This window comes from Amblyraja radiata, chromosome 6, assembly GCF_010909765.2.
Source record: "Amblyraja radiata isolate CabotCenter1 chromosome 6, sAmbRad1.1.pri, whole genome shotgun sequence".
NCBI classification, from domain to species: domain Eukaryota; kingdom Metazoa; phylum Chordata; class Chondrichthyes; order Rajiformes; family Rajidae; genus Amblyraja; species Amblyraja radiata.
This window is the reverse complement of record NC_045961.1, coordinates 36694897-36712643: the sequence shown is the minus strand read 5'-3', so window position 1 is coordinate 36712643 and position 17747 is coordinate 36694897. Positions and strand designations below refer to the sequence as shown.

General features: G+C 40.1%; 1 long non-coding RNA gene across 1 annotated transcript in view; it reads right to left on the bottom strand.

Annotated features, from left to right (window-relative positions):
- The window catches only part of LOC116974250, a 405085-nt gene extending 389325 nt beyond the window's left edge, over window positions 1–15760 (bottom strand). The window contains exon 1 of the long non-coding RNA XR_004412317.1: window positions 15381–15760. This is a non-coding gene — a long non-coding RNA (uncharacterized LOC116974250). The remainder of the gene's footprint in view (window positions 1–15380) is intronic.
- Window positions 15761–17747: the final 1987 nt, after the last annotated feature.

The following is a 17747-nucleotide window of genomic DNA, read 5'->3' as shown; positions in this document are numbered from 1 at the left end:
AATACAATCGCAGAATTTAACTACCAAAATGTTATAATTGGAGGAGACTTCAACTGTGTTTTAGACCCGTACTTAGATAAATCAATGCAAAAACAAAGAGGTAATATGAAATCTAAAACTAGTGAACTCTTAAATACATATATAAAAAATACAAATATAGCAGACGTCTGGAGGATCGCGAATCCGACTGGAAGGGAATACTCGTTTTATTCAATGGTACATAAAACATACAAAACTAATCCCTTATACTATGAACCCTAAATATCACACCAATACGATTTCAGATCACTCCCCGCTAACTTTCGTTTTAAAATTGGAAGGAATGTCTACAAACAAATCGTTCTGGAGGTTTAATTCGCAAATTCTGAAAGACCCACAAGGGAGTATATATCTAAAAAAACAGATGGACCTATTTTTTGAGACAAATGACACACCAGTTATATCGCCCACTTTATTATGGGAATCCTTCAAAGCATTTATTAGAGGAGTCACTATCTCATATCAAGCTTTTCAAAACAAAAAGAATAAGAATGAACAAAGACAATTAGAAGAACAAATCAGACAACTAGATATAGATAACGCTAAAGACCCAACTATGGATAAACAATTAAATTTTAATACTGAAATTTAAGCTAAATAAATTATTATCAGAGAAGATTATAAGATTATTCCAAATTACAAAACAAGAACATTTCGAATTTGGGGATAAACCCCATAAACTTTTGGCACGCCAACTGAAAAAACGGGAAAAAGATCATACAATTTTAAAGATTAAATCAGATAGAGGGGAATTATTAACACTACCTAATGATATCAATAAAAGATTTGCTCAATATTACAAGAATTTATACACATCGAAAACGCTAATAGACAATAATAAATTTTCAGAATTTTTGGACAATTGTAACCTTCCAAAACTAGAATTGAAGGAACAAGAGGAACTGGGAGCACAAATTACAGCTAAGGAATAGAAGACACAATAAACACACTTAAGAATGGAAAAACACCAGGACCAGACGGATTCAGTAATGAATTTTATAAATGTTTTTACGACATAAATATTAGTAAATATTAAAAATATGATTCACCTGCTGGACAACTCTGCCCAGCAGGTGGATTGGATTGTAATGGAGAGAGAGGACTGCTCTCCGTGTAATACAGGAGCGACTCTCCTCTCACCAATGAATCTGAATAACAAAAATTATAATAAAAATTCAATGATACATAACACAATTAGAACTTGGAAACAAATAAAACAGAATCTAAAATTAAGAAATCTATCTCTTTTAATGCCAATAGTCAATAACCCGTCGTTTAAACCCTTAATTATAGATAAATCATTTACACAATGGGAAAGAATGGGAATCAAAACGCTCGGAGACTTGTATGAATTTGGAAAATTATTATCATTTCAACAATTACAACTGAAATATAATTTGAAAAATAATCAATATTTTAAATATCTTCAAATCCGTGACTATCTGAAAAAATACACAAAAGACTATCATAACATGCCTCTAGACTTACTGGATGAAGCCATGAAGACAAAGGCTGAATCAGCAAATCTAATATCATACTTATACAACATTATTTTAAATATAGAAATACCTACAACCGATGGTATTAGAAGAGACTGGGAACAAGAATTAGCTATAAAAATTTCAAAAGAGAGCTGGGATAAACACTTACTACAGGTGCATAAATGTTCGATCAACGTACGACATACTCTAATTCAATATAAAATATTACATAGACTATATTATTCAAAAACTAAAATAAATAAACTTTTCCCCAATGTCTCACCCATTTGTGATAAATGTCAGTCACAAGAAGCTAACATAGCGCACTCTTTTGTTTTCTGTATAAAAATTCAAAAATTCTGGAACAAAATATTTGAAATCTTCACAAAATTATTTAAAATAAAACTTGTACCAAAAGCAGAATGGATCATTTTTGGAATATCGGAAGGTAACCCCGAATTAAATGTGTTTCAAAAGAACTTACTTAATTACGGGCTAATAATGGGAAAAAAGCTTATACTCAAATTTTGGGAAAATGCTCCAATACCAACAATAAAAATGTGGATTTCAAACATGTTCGAAACACTACACTTGGAAGAGATGAGACTCCTCCTAGCAGGCAAAGCAGACCACTACCAAAAGACGTGGTCTGCATTTACGGAACTATTACAAGCATAAGGTGCAATAGTAATTTAAAATAGAAATGGTACCAGGATCTGGTAACGGGGGGTATAAAATATATATATCTTTTTAAACACGGTTGGTATATCCTTTTTTGCGGAGTTTTGTGTTACAATAGAGCGATTGTTTTTCCTTTTTTTTTCTTTTCTTTCTAGGGTCTTATTTCCTTTCTTTACTTCCTTCTCTAATTTCTTCCCCAATGGGCTTTCTTCTCCCAACACTTTCCTGCACCTTCACGATTCTTGCTCACTTTCCTTACTTCTTTTATTTCTACCTTTTTTAAAGCTCGAAAAACGAAGTGGTACAACAAAATGTAATAAGATTTATGTGATGTGTATTACTGTAATTTACTATACTTCTAATAAAAATAAAAAATAAAAATATAAAAAAAATTAAAAGAAAGAAGCGATGGTGGAATGTTGCTTTTCAGACTGGAGGCCTGTGACCAATGGCGTACCGCAGGGCTCGGTGCTGGCCCCATTGCTGTTTGTCGTCTAATTCAATGATTTGGATGAGATCTTACATTGCATGGCTGGCAAGTTTGCTGAGGATACAAAAGTGGGTGGTTTTTGCAGATAGTGAAGATGGTTGTGAAAAATTGCAGCAGGAGCTTGATCAATTGGCCAATATTGATGGAATTCAATACAGAGAAATGAGGGGTTGCATTTTGGAAAGTCTAACATGGGCAGGACCGACACGGTGAATGTTAGGGCTCTGGGGAGTGGTGTAGAGCAGAGGGATCTGGGGGTACAGGTACATAGTGCATTGAAATGCCATCTCAGGTAGATAAGGTGGTCAAAAAGGCTTTTGACACATTGGCCTTCATCAGTCAGAGCATGGAGTATAGAAGTTGGGAGACCCTGTTGCAGTTGTATAAGACAATGGTGATGACACATTTAGAGTATTGTGTTCAGCTTTGGACAGCATGTTATAGGAAAGATGTTGTCAAGTTGGAAATGGTACAGAGAAGATTTACGAGCATGTTGCCAGGATTTGAGAGCCTGAGCTATAGTGAGTGGTTGAGCAGGCTAGGACTTTATTCCTTGGTGCACAGGAGGATGAGGGGTGATCTTAGAGGTGTACAAAAGCATGAGAGGAAGAGATCGGGTGGACACACAGTCTCGTGCCCTGAGTAAGGGAATTGAAAATCAGAGGACATGGGTTTAAGGTGAGGGGGGAAAGATATAAAATGTTCCACGTAAAGGGTGATAGGTATACGTAATGAGTTGCTGGAGGAGGTAGTTGCAGCAGGTACCATCGCAATGTTAATGAAACATTTAGACAGTTACTTGGATAGGACATGTTTAGAGGTATATGGGCCAAATGCTGGCAGCTGGGAATAGTGTAGCTGGACACGTTGGCTGGTGTGGGCAAGTTGGGCCGAAGGGCCTGTTTCCATGCTGTAAGACTATGACTCCAAGGATTGCCGACTGCTTAAATGAGCGAGCAAGAAAATAGAATATCAAGTAAAATGTGGTGCAAATATGTGGTTTCTGTATAGTGAGACAGTGCACATTTTAGTGTACAGAGCAAACTTAGTATGCTAGTTCATGAGGTGCGGAAAGTAAAGATGAAGTTACAGCAAGAAGTTACAAAGCCTAAAAGTATGTCAATTGCAAGTGGGGGTTGGAATATAGCAGTTGGGAAAGGTTAATGCCGTGCACAGGGTTTGACAGCACACCCAAAATACTGTGGGCATCTTTAGCATCCAAATTCAAGGAAGGATATCCTTGGCTGGGACTCTCCAACAGGAGGATCCCTGCAATGCAAGGATTGAAAATGAGGAGATACTGCGACAATGATCACTGTAGCCTTAAAGAAAAAAAGAGGCAAACTTATTGAGACATCTTTGTTTTTTATTTTACCTTGCACCAAATGTCATTCCCTTTATCATGTATCTGTATATTGTGAATGTCTCTATTGTAATCATGCATTGTTTTTCTACTGACTGGTGAGCAGGCAATAAAAGCTTTTAAGAAGGAACTGCAGATGCTGGAAAATCGAAGGTAGACAAAAGTGCTGGAGAAACTCAGCGGGTGCAGCAGCTATGGAGCGAAGGAAATAGGCAAAGTTTCGGGCCGAAACCCTTCTTCAGACGCAATAAAAGCTTTTCACTGTACTTTGGTATACATGACAATAATCTAAACAAAACTAAAAACATCAGATTCCGATTGAGTCCAATGGAATAAATGGCAGATCACTTTCTCCAACTGGAAAGTTGAGGAAGAGAGGGCTGCAGCTTTTTGAAAACCCCCGCCTCCAAGGCCCATAGATACTTGGCCATTCAAAGCAATTGTTAATTTTTTAGACATTCAGGGGAAATGGGGATGGGGCAGGAATATGGGCTTCAGATCAGTCATGATGTTATTGAAGGCTTGAGATGTCTCTGGAGAACTACTACTTTATTTCAGAAAGCAAAACTAAACTACGAATGCTGACAATCAGAAAGAAAATGTGATTAATATACAGCAGGTGAAGCACTACCTGTAGAGCGAGAAACTGAGGTAATGTTGCGGTTTGATAACATCACATCAGAAACAATGGCTCTGCTTCTTCATCAACAGATGCTGCCTGACCTGTTCAGTTTCTTGTATCTTCTGCCTCTTGGTTTTTATTAGCCATAATAATGCTTAAGCAATAATGCTCAAATTTCATCATTATCCACTTCCAAATACAGGTAAAATGTTCATTTCAAAGTTGTATGACAGAGAAAAATGCATCTTTGATTAAACTGATAAGAAAAAGTGTGTTACATTCAATCAAATAATATTAAAGTTTGAATACCTTAGCTAGGAACTAATCATCAAAATAAATAAGAGATCTTTAGGATTAAGACAGAGACTTTAAGATTTTGCATTCCATCACAGTGAGGAGGTGTTTGGTGAACACTGCGGTGGAGGTTAAATTTGTGTTGATTGTGTGTTTTTGTCAATTTTTGTATTATATGTATGACTGCAGGGAAACTAAATTTCGTTCAGACTGAAAGGTCTGAATGACAATAAAGGAATCTAATCTTATTGGATTCTTAATGTCCCTGTCCCACTTAGGAAACCTGAACGGAAACCTCTGGAGACTTTGCGCCCCACCCAAGGTTTCCATGCGGTTCCCGGAGGTTTTTGTCAGTCTCCCTACCTGCTTCCACTACCTGCAACCTCCGGCAACCACCTGCAACCTCCGGGAACCGCACAGAAACCTTGGGTGGGGCGCAAAGTCTCCAGAGGTTTCCGTTCAGGTTTCCTAAGTGGGACAGGGGCATAAGGGTTGGCATTTACAATCTGTTTCTGTGTTCTTACTGTCAGATCCAGATCGGCAGTGGTTTTAGGAGCAATTTCCCAGGCAAGGGAGCAAGAATTAAAATTCCAAAATGCCAGAATTGGTTGTTAGTCACTGGTCTTCCACAGTGTAAATAAAGCAAAACATAAATAACTTACTTCCACTTCTATTATGTGACAATAGATAGTCTTCATTACAGAGCAGTAATGCAGACGTTTGGTTTCAACAGTAATTGCCTGCACTGGAAGATAATAGTTTCTAAAATAATTCGCCGCATAAACTGTGTGGATGTTAAGTCCATGATCATGTGCTTAGAGATACAGCATGGAAACAGGCCCCTCGGCCCACTGAGGCCACACTAACCATCGATCACCCATTCACACGAGTTCTATTTGCTTATCCACTCTACACATTACAGTCAATTTACAGAGACCAAATGATCGACAAACCTGCACTTTATTGGGATGTAGGAGGAAACCAGTGCACCCTGAGGAAACCTATACAATCACAGGGAGAACATGCAAACTTCACATAGCACTAGAGGTCAGGATCGAACCCGGGTCTCCAGCAGGCGAGGCAGCAGCTCTACCAGCTGCACCACTGTGTCGCAGTCCTGTCCCAGAAAAACTATTTTTAAAGAGTTGATAGAAAAGTGGGTGAGGAGTGTCAGACAGGTTCTTACAATGTTTGCTCTTTGTACAAGGTAAAAAAATGTTCAAACTTTATGACAAAGATTTCCATTTGAAATTGTACCACTGATCAGCAAGTGCAGTCTAGTTGTCATATTGACATTGTTGCTGCATAAAATCTATGTTGTCATTTACTTGCACTGACTATTTACCAAGGGAAAAACAAAATACAATGATTTTCTGATGGTTAATGAAAGAGGTATTTGAAGAGGATTACATTTTTTTTAAATCCCTGGAGCATATTGCCTCAAGGAATGCGTAGGAAGGAACTGCAGATGCTGGTTTAAACCAAATATAGACACAAAACGCTGGAGTAACTCAGCAGGACAGGCAGCATCTCGGGAGAAAGGGAATGGGTGACATTTTGGGTCGAGACCCTCAGAACTGGCACAATGCCCAACAGCAGTGACCAATGAAGATATCAAATTTTCATTCACTTCTCATCAGATAGGGATAGTGTAGGAATAGTGTACCAAACTAAACTTTGTAACTATTCCTCCACAACATAAGGTTTTTAAATCTGAGGAGCACCGAAAGCTCGAATCCACATGTTACAGGAACAGAATACGTCATGACAAGGACCACCACTATCAGCGAGATTCTTTGCTTGTTTGGATATCATCATTATCCCTTCAGAGAAACAGAAGTGTTTTTATAAACTACCAAGGTTATACAGAGAATAAACAAAGTCCAAATCACAAATATCATCAGAAGCAGCACAGAGGGTGACGTTCTCCACATCCCTTGCAGAACAATTGAAAATGACAGCCAGCAAACATGCATCAACCCTCAATGATCATTCAAAGAGCACAAATGCCAGTTTCAAAATGTTATTTCAAGAGGCTGGCAATATATATATTTTTAATTTATATACAATTTAATTCTATATTTCCAAAATTGCAATTAATTTCCTCAGGGCCTTTGCTTCTGGTTTCAGAGTGGCGAGTAAAATTATTTTGATGGTTTTGTAGCCTAATGAACCACTTTACTAAGTGCACCTAGTGTGCAAGGAGTGAATGCAAAAGTGGGATAACATAGAACTTGTGTGACTGAGTAATTGACGGTTGGCGTGGACAGTGGGACAACGGGTCCGTTTCCATGCTGCATCTTTCATTAAAACCAAAATAGATGTTTAAGCCACATTTATTTTCAATAGACAATAGACATAGGTGCAGGAGTAGACCATTCAGCCCTTTGAGCCAGCACCGCCATTCAATGTGATCATGGCTGATCATCCACAATTAGTACCCCATTCCTGCATTCTCTCCATATCCCTTAACTCCACTATACCTAAGAGCTCTATCTAACTCTCTTGACAGCATCCAGAGAACCAGCCCCCACTGCCCTCTGAGGCAGAGAATTCCACACACTTACAACTCTCTGTATGAAAAAGTTTTTCCTCATCTCCGTTCTAAATGGCTTACCACTTATTCTTATTTTATGGCCCCTGGTTCTGGACTCCACCAACATTGGGAACATATTTCCTGCCTCTAGTGTGTCCAAACCCTTAATAATCTTACATGTTTCAATAAGATTTCCTCTCATCCTTCAAAATTCCAGAGTATACAAGCCCAGCTGCTCCAATCTATCAACATATGACAGTCCCACCATTCAGGGAATTAACCTCGTGAACCTACACTGCACTCCCACAATAGCAAGAATGTCCTTAATCAAGTTGAGACCAAAACTGCACACAATACTCCAGGTGTGGTCTCACTAGAGCCCTGTACACCTGCAAGAGGACTTCTTTGCTCCTATACTCAACTCCTCGTGTTATGAAGGCCAACATGCCATTCGCTTTCTTCACTGCCTGCTGTACCTGCATGCCTACTTTTAGTGACTGATGAACCATGACTCTCAGATCGCGTTGTACTTCCCCTTTTCCCAACTTGACACCATTTAGATAATAATCTGCCTTCCTGTTTTCCCAACAAAATGGATAACCTCACATTTATCCACATTAATCTGTATCTGCCATGCATCTGCCCACTCACCCAACATGTCCAAGTCACTTTGCATCCTCACAGCATCCACCTCAGTTCACACTGCCACCCAGCTTTGTGTCAACTGCAAATTTGCTAATGTTACTTTTTATCCCTTCATCCAAATAATTAATATATATTGTAAATAGCTGCAGTCCTTGCGGTACCCCACTAGTCACTGCCTGCCATTCTGAAAGGGTCCCGTTAATTCCTACCCTTTGTTTCCTGTCTGCCAACCAATTTTCTATCCATGTCAGCACCCTGCCCCCAATACTCTAATTTTTCCCACTAATCTCTTATGCAAGACCTTATCAAATGCTTTCTGAAAGTCCAGATGCACCACATCCACTGGCTCTCCCTTGCCCATCATCCTGGTAACATTTTCAAAAAATTCCAGAATATTAGTCAAGCATGATTTCCCCTTTGTAAATCCATGCTGACTCGGACCGATCCTGCTACTGCTATCCAAATGTGCCGCTATTTCATATTTTATTACTGACTCCAGCATCATCCCCACCACCAATGTCAGGCTAACTGGTCTATAATTCCTTGTTTTCTCTCTGCCGCCCTTCTTAAAGAGTGGGGTAACATTAGCTACCCTCCAATCCACAGGAACTGATCCTGAATCTATACAACATTGGAAAATGATCACCAATGCATCCACGATTTCTAGAGCCACTCCCTTAAGTACCCTGGGATGCAAACCATCTGGCCCTGAGGATTTATCAGCCTTCAGTCCCATCAGTCTACCCAACACCATTTCCTGCCTAATGGGAATCTCCTTCAGTTCCTCTGCCACCCTAGATCCTCTGGCCAATAGTACATCAGGGAGATTATTTGTGTCCTCCTTGGTGAAGACGGATCCAAAGTACCTATTCAATTCATCTGCCATTTCCTTGTTCCCCATAATAAATTCACCTTTTCGGTCTTCAAGGGTCCAACTTTGGCCGTTACTATTTTTTTTCTCTTCACATACTTAAAGAAGCTTTTATTATCCTCCTTTATATTCTTGGCAAGCTTACCTTCGTACCTCATCTTTTCTCCCCGTATTGCCTTTTTAGTTATCTCTGGCTTCCCGCTTATCTTTGCTATGTTGTACTTCTTCTCTTTAATTTTTATACTGTCCCTGACATCCCTTGTCAGCCACGGTCACCCCTTACTCCCCTTGGAATCTTTCTTCCTCTTTAGAATGAACAGAACCTGCACCTTCTGTATTATTCCCATAAATACCTGCCATTGTTGTTCCACTGTCATCCCTACTAGGGTATCTTTCCAGTCAACTTCGGCCAACTCCTCCCTCATGGCTCCATAGTCCCCTTTGCTCAACTGTAATACCGACACAACCGATTTACCCTTCTCCCTCTCAAATTGTATATTAATACTTATCATATTATGGTCACTACCTCCTAATGGTTCCTTTACCTCGAGTTCCCTGCTCAACACCAAATGTTGAAAATATCCGGGTGGTGTGGGGAGGGAGTCATCATTAGTTTTTCCAGATCAGTGTAGATCTTTCTTGTACTGCTCTGGTCGATATCATTTGACCAGAAATGTTAATTCCCTTGTCTCACATGTTGACTGTCAATAGGAATTGTTGGCGTATGTTTCTGTTTTTAAGTTCAGATTTCCAGCATCTGTAATATTTGGATTTTTGTATTAATTCCATTGAGATTAATGGATTGAAAAAAGAAAACAGCAGATTTCACAGAGTGCTCGCAATACATTGCCCCAACATACAGCCTGGAAAATTATACTATAATTTACTCCAGTGCTTCCAGACCTAAACCTATTCATATCTGTAAACAATGTATTATAGATGGATTAGCTCATCTTGTCACCACAGCTGGTGATTCAAGCACTTCTGCTCAAGTTCTACAAAATAACTCAAAAATATTTTTTTCCTTCTTTCTGCAAAATGTTCAAGCTTCAAGACGACAAACTGCACGGCAAAAATTTGGTCAGGCCATTAATTGTCACATATAAGTTATTTCTAAATGTACAGATTTTGTGACAATACGATAAGCAAGTCTGAAAAAGGTGGCATTTGTTATTAAAAAGTGTAAACTACCTGGCCCCTCTCCAGGCACCTTCAGAGATGTAACACTTGGCCCTATGCCTCCAATCTGACTCCAATCTCCAGGGACCCCAACAGCCCATCCAGATGAGACAAAGGATCTTGTGTACCTCTTCCAACCTCATTTAATGCTCCCGATGTGGCCTCCTCTACACCAGCGACACCAAACCTAGACAAGGTGACCATTTCACCAATCACTTGTGCTCCGTCTGCCAAGGCCTGCTGGAGCTCTCGGTTGCTCACCATTTAAGCACCATTCCCAATCTGATCTTACTATCCTTGGTATCCTCCATTACCAGAGTGAGGCCACATGCATCTTGGAAGAACAGCATCTCACATTCCATTTGGGTAATCTACCACCCAACAGTACGGACATTGAATTCTCCAATTTTAAGTAATGCCACCTCTCCTCCCACCATTACTGTGCACACGTTTATCCAACCATCTCTCACTATCCTAGTCACCCTGTTCCTTTCCCATCTTCTGTATACTCTTCCTATCCACAAGTCTCATATCCCCCATGTATCCCCACTCTTTCCCCTTTCCACCCTATCTCAACCTCCTGTTTTACATTTCACTCCCCCTCTTCTTTCCTTATCTGACAATCTTTTCACCTGTAGCTTTTGTCACTATCACTACCCATCTCTCAATCATTCCTCCCCCTCGCCTGTATCCACCTGTCACGTGCAAGAAGGAACTGCTGCTTTACACCAAAGACGGACACAAAGTTCTGGAGAAACTCAGCGGGTCAGGCAACATCCCTGGGGAAAAGGAACAGGTGACGTTTTGAGTCACGACCCTTCATCCATCCATCTCTCACTTATTAGACTTTGTCCTGTATTCACACATTACTTGTCATACTTATTCCTTCCCCCACCACACTTTTCCTACCCTGCTCTATCAGTCTGAGAAAGGGCACCAACTCGTAACATTAACTGTTCATTCTCTCCACAGATGCTGCCTGACCTGCGAGTTGCTCCGACACATTGTTTTGTGCTGCCAATTAATCCCCTGCAACAGTGGCCTAGTTCACTTTGATTGATAAATGTACCAAGAAACAGCCATCATCTATTTTACTAATCTCAAAGCTTCCCAAGAAACAGGGAAAAATAGTAGGCAATCAAGGCCATTGTTCCTGGCTACTCATGAATAGGAGTAGAATTGGCCTTTTCGGCCCATCAAGTCTACTCTGCCATTCAATCATGGCCAATCTATCTCTCCCTCCTAACCCCATTCTCCTATCATCTTCCCATAACCTCTGACACACGTACTAATCGTCTAGGCCTTAAAACTAACCACTGACTTGACCTCCACAGCCTTCTGTGGCAAAGAATTCCACAGATTCACCACTCTGACTAAAGACATTTCTCTTCATCTCCTTCCTAAAAGAACATCATTTAATTCTGAGGCTATGACCACTAGTCCTAGACTCTCCCACTTATGGAAACATCATCTCCACATTCACTATCCAAGGCCTTCATTATTCTGTATGTTTCAATGATGTCCCCCTCTCATTCCTCTAAACTCCAGCGAGTACAGGCCCAGTGCCGACAACCACTCATCATAGGTTAACCTACTGATTCCTACTCAATTGAAATTCTGGCTTAGTCAAAATCTAAGAGGACACATGAAAGAAAAATGTATTCACCTAGTACTTCATTCACCAAAAATCAAATCTGAGGATTTTCCACCATCAGTAATGGTCAGCACCTCAAACAGTTCTATGCAAACCACAATAAAGTTTTCAGAACAGAAAAAAGTCACGACTTACTAGGAGATCTTGCCAAAAATTGTTTTGAATAATATTTAGTCAGCATGAAATTCAGTTTATGAAATAAAGAAATAAGATTTTACAATATAAATTTGTGACATATTTGAAAACACAGAAATTATAAAAATCTAAACATCATAACATGTATAATTTGAAAGATAATTCACAAGGTTTATATGTCAATAACGGACAACATTAACATCTACTGCAATGCAAACATTTCTAAAGTGTTTGCTTTTATTCTCCAAAGTTTTTTGATTTCTTAATAACTTGAAGATACAAGAGAATTTTAATTGACACCTGTCACAGGTGTTCTAGAACTTTTACCACTTTCCAGTTTTTTTCCTTTGAAATAACCTTCATGCCTGACACAGATTCTACTTACAAGCAATGCTTGTCAGTTTACTATAATTGAATAGGAGAAATTTAATTTGATTATGTGACATTGTAGGATCTTTAATAATGTTAGGGTGTTACATTTCATGAATCATCCAGGCATGAAATCTGGTTAATGAGGGACTATCAGATTCTGGTCTCGTTAAGAACTTCATGGATTCTTATTCATTGTATATTGACTTGGCATTTGTTCAAATCATTTGAATTGCCTGCTGTTGCCATAATTATTTATTGTCCTATCAAGGTAATTGCATTAATAACAATTACTAATCCATTTACTGGTCAGGAACCCAGAGCAGGTGACAGCAATCAACACTGACCCTTCAATCAGATTGCCAAATGAGAGAGTTCAACAAGAAACTTTGCCTTGCCCCTGCCAAGAGTAATTGACAACAGGCATGCAGATAGTCAAAGTCAAGACCAATGCATTTCACCTGATGAAAGTATTGTATGAATGAAGATGACAAACTAGGTCATCAACAGGGGAATAAAAGAGTTAGCTTGCTGAAAATTACTTCAAATTCAGAAAATATGCATCTGTTGCTCTGTGCCAATATTTAGTAAACATTAAACCAAAAGGAATTTTTACTCCAGATAGAATAAATGCAAATTGTAATACAGTTTGTAATTTATATTAGAATTCCATCCTAGCTATTTCATTGTTTCTTGTGCACATCTTGGGAATAGCTTTAAATATCCTTAATTTGTAGCCGTCTCCTGAAAGAGCTGTTGACTATATTTCATGAAATGAATCCAGTTGCATCCAGGTAATTGGTTCCAAATCACAACAAGAGACTGGTTTAAGTTTTGGATAACCTTCCAGATCTCAATATTTTTTGAAAAAATTAAGATGTGTGAAAATAAATTTAATTTCTGTAAGGTTGCCACATTTCAGACCTGGGATTTGCAGGAATCGTCTCTGCACTAAATTGATAACCTCCCACAAGACTCAATAAAATGCTCGTGGCTGGCTGATTGAGTCTAATACAACGAGCTGATTAATAGATTTGTTTTAAATAAAAGGACCAAATCTATAATCTCAACTGTGTTTGCACCTTTTTGTAGATGGGATATTTTTCTTTCTCCTTATTTATATTCTGATGCTGCCTTGCTTTGCTGAAAAATGCCAATGTGCAGCAGTCACTTCAACACGAGTTCTCCGAACAGCATTCAGTCTTCACCATCAGAGGAAGGTGGTTTACCTTCTGCCCACTCCCAATCACCAAATTAATCCATACATAGGCTAACTTGTAACTAATTGTCATCAAAGTCTACATAGGTATATGCTATCGGCATTTGGTTTTATATATAACGAAAATGATATTGTACATTCAGCACACTGGCAAGTATTGATTATTAAATAAGGAGCGCAGGGACCTCGTTTTGGTTGAATAATGACAGATAATGAAATCATAATACTATTGAAAATGGCTGCACAACACTATTCCTGCAGTCTGCTTGTTGAGAATGAACAATATTTGAAATAACTCAGATTTGCCACAGCAATATTTTATCATTGATGAGACATGGAATGTCACACAAAAAAACCCACAAAACTAAATAAAATTACATTAATTCACAACAATTTGGTTGTATCACTATCAACTGGTAACCTATCCAAAAGTGACGCCCATTTACTTGGTAATGGTTATAGCCAACTAAACTTATACATCTCGGTGTAAAGCTCTTGATGAAGTCGATCAGTTTGCCAAAGGAACCATAAAACATCTTGTGCTCAGAACAATGATTAAGAGATTTGATTTAGTGCTGCAAGTCAGATTGTTCACTGACAATGCATGCTGCATTTGCAAAAATATAGTACTTATTCTGAGACATTAATTTTGTATAACACCACTCACCAGAACTGTAGGTAAATACTGCAATGTTGCTTTTAAAACGTCAGACTTACTGCACTAGGAGGTTCTATATAAAACATGAAGACAATTCCACTTTATATTGCTTGGTTAACTTGGTGGAATGTTCCTGATACTCTGGGTGACGTCTCACGTTTTCATTATGTTAATTGAAGTCGCAGCATATCGACAATTTCACCGTGAAGCATTTACAATAAAATGCATTTTGTAAGTTATTTACTGTCATGTCAAGCAGGCACGTGTTTAGTGATTCCGTACATTCTGATTTTCAATAAGAAATCAGATTAATTACAGCCAGTGAACAGAGTCCACCCAGAAACTGAAACAGGACCGATGTGTCCTTTGCCACCTCCTGCTCACTTGTTACTTCGGGAAATTAGAAGTGACAGCCCCATGCAACACAATCTAATCGTGAAATTACGAGATTACCCGAGAAAGTTAAATGCAAACGAGAGAGGTCCAGTTTGAGCTGAAAACTTTCCATTTCTAAACAAAAAGGCGGGGTGGCCAGCCACTTGACAGGCAAGGGGAAAACCTGGCGACAGGACTTCCAGCTGACCAAGGCATCTCGATCTCAGTGGTGACCTTGCCGCAGGTGAGCAGTTATTGACCATTGCTGGTTGCGGGCGGAGGGGGAACGCCACGCCGCCCCGCTCTCCCATAATACGAGCGAGCGGCGGCACATTTCCATTGCACAGGAGGGGAGTATTAGCGGAGAGGCGCAACTGAAACATGTGTTATTTACAAATCCACAGCCGGGGCATATTGATGCATTCCGCAACTGTGAAATATCACTCTGCTCACAGCTATTTAGAGAGAGCGGCAGTAAACCAGTGCAACTGCAAGGCGATTATTTTGTAAATTGTAGCAATAAATATGGCCAACCTGCTTGGGATGCGAAGATGTTTCCCCCCAGCTGGCCGCATTTCTTTAAACCTTGGCCGTTGGATGCATTCCGTCAAACTCGCTACGAGTCTCATTGCCTTACACACACCGGGGCTTAAAACAGTTTAAAGCTCACCCAACGCTGGAGCGTGTCACAGGTATCATTGTAGCAGAGAGAGGATCGACAGGTACACGCGTGGAAGCTCCCGATTAACATTGGAGTCTCATCACCTACCTGTCATAAACTGTTGACTGCCAGGTACAGCGACGTCTTCCACACTCTGCCCGGTGCAAGTCTCAGTCAGCGGCTCACTGCCCTGCACATCTGCATCCGACAGATGTGATCACCTCTTTGCAACGCTGACACCAAGGGGTGGCGTCCTCTTCCTCCGGGCGCTAGTAGTTTATGCAAGTAGGACTGGAAAGGGAGGAGCGGTGCACGGCCGCCGCTGCTAATGCTCTTCACCAGAAACAACTCCCTGGCGCTCTCTCTCGCTCTACATAAGCTGCCGGCTATGGTCAGTGCAATGTGAAGTGCAATGTGACGAGCCGCGCTGAAGACCACTAGCTCCCGGAGCCCACCCTGGCCATGGCTGTTGGTAATTACACGCAACCCACCTCCCCGGCACACAGCAAGCAGGCGGGTGGAGGCAGCGTTCCGCTGGCCAGTCCCGCCGCACGCCACGGTGGAAGGCAGCGCTCGATGCAGTGTGAACGCCTGCACTGTTGCAGAATTTCAACAGTGACTGTGTCAATAACGAAGCCCCGCTATTTATGAGCACAATTAGTGGTCCTGGCCACCAAGCACGTAAAGTAAAAATTAAGCCATGCCGTGCTCTTTAACATAGCACGTCTGGAAAACAAAACCCATGAGCCAATAGCTTTAGATCCAGCAGAGGTAACTCAGTGGATGGGTTTATATTTGTTCGGTTGAAAGCTATGACTAAACCATGAAGAGCTCCATAAACTATAAACGGAAAGAACTAATGCTGGCAGTGCTAACTAGGAATGAACTTCAGTGGGAGTCTCGGTCCATTTCACGTTGTGCTGTGAAATAAAACGAAGTCGAAGAACTTCCACAGTTTGCCAAAGCAAACGTCCCTCCAACAAATGCCAAGAGCTTCCTAGATTTATTCCCCCCAATATCCTTGTTTGATTTTATTGGGGAAATCCCGTTTTACCGAAATCTTCTTTCGAATAAGTATATGTTTCTAGAAACACACAGAGGTGTTGGCGCGCAGGTTAAATGAGAAGACGGAGGGAAATGTTGGAGACGAGTGTCACGAGTCCATCTTTTTATAGTAGGAAGGAACTGTAATTGTTGATTTACAGCGAAGATAGACACAAAATGCTGGAGTAACTCAGCGGGTCAGGCAGTATCTCTGGAGTAGTGTTATTTCTGCACACATATAACCCATGACATACTATAACTAATGGATAGCTAAATAGAATAGCTTCATGGAGACAAAAGAAACTGCAGATGTTGGTTTACAAAAAAAGGCACAAAGTGGTGGAATAACTCAGCGGGTCAGGCAGCATCTCTGGAGGACACGGACAGTGACGTTTCGGGTCGTTATCCTTCTTCGGGTTTGTTCATAGTATTGTAGCTATTCTATTCTATTCTATTCTATATAGATTAGGATTGATCACCTTTTGGCCCAAGTTCAGCCGCACTCTGCAATTCTGGATATTGTGGCACTGGGCAATGATGAGGACCATTATAGATGTCATTGGACGTGACATGAGATAATGGGTTGCTGAGGCATTTAACTACTTCAATTGAAACAGTGTCTTTAAAAATGCGAAAACCTCTCAGGAATAAAACAAAACAACTCTGTTGCTGTCCAGAAGCAGTGCTAAAGTCACCTCTTTACTGGTAACAAACGGTAGCACACTGTTTAATTGAAATGATAGTGACAATTGCAACTGAACCACCTTTTAATACAGACAGAGAATTGCAGTTACTGGAATCTTGAGCGAAACAGTAAGTGCTGGAGAAACTCAACGAGCCGTGCAGCATCTGTGGAGGGAACGGCTAGGCGACGTTTCGGGGTCGGGACTCGGGAACGTCTGAAGAGGGGAACCGAACCGAAACGTCGTCTGTCCATTCCATCCACAGATGCTGCCCGACCCGCTGAGTTACTCCAGCACTTTGTGTTTTACATTTTAATGGAATAAAAGTTCTAATAAAATTCACGGCCCCTGAAAATCTATACAAAAAAAACCTTTCCGTTTGGAAAACAGCAACATTGAAAGATGGTGGACAAGCTGATATAATAAGAAAAAAGCATAGGAATTAAGCGAGGAAAAAGTATTATTGACGTTATTTGCGGTGAAAATAAAGATATCTTTTCTTTTGAAGAAGATAATGAGCTACGTCTTTGCAGCATGATTACTCAGAAATTTTGGTGTCAAATGTTTCTACCTTCTAGATATTTTCAGTCCATCGATCTACACCTCCATTGTATCAGTAACAACATTTCTCATGAACTGAAGGAAGAACAAACTACCTTGAGCACTCTGAAGAGATGAACTGCAGGTGGCGTGTGATTTATATTAAGTGTTTTTATATGGAGGACTGATTTTTTTTAATTTTAATTGA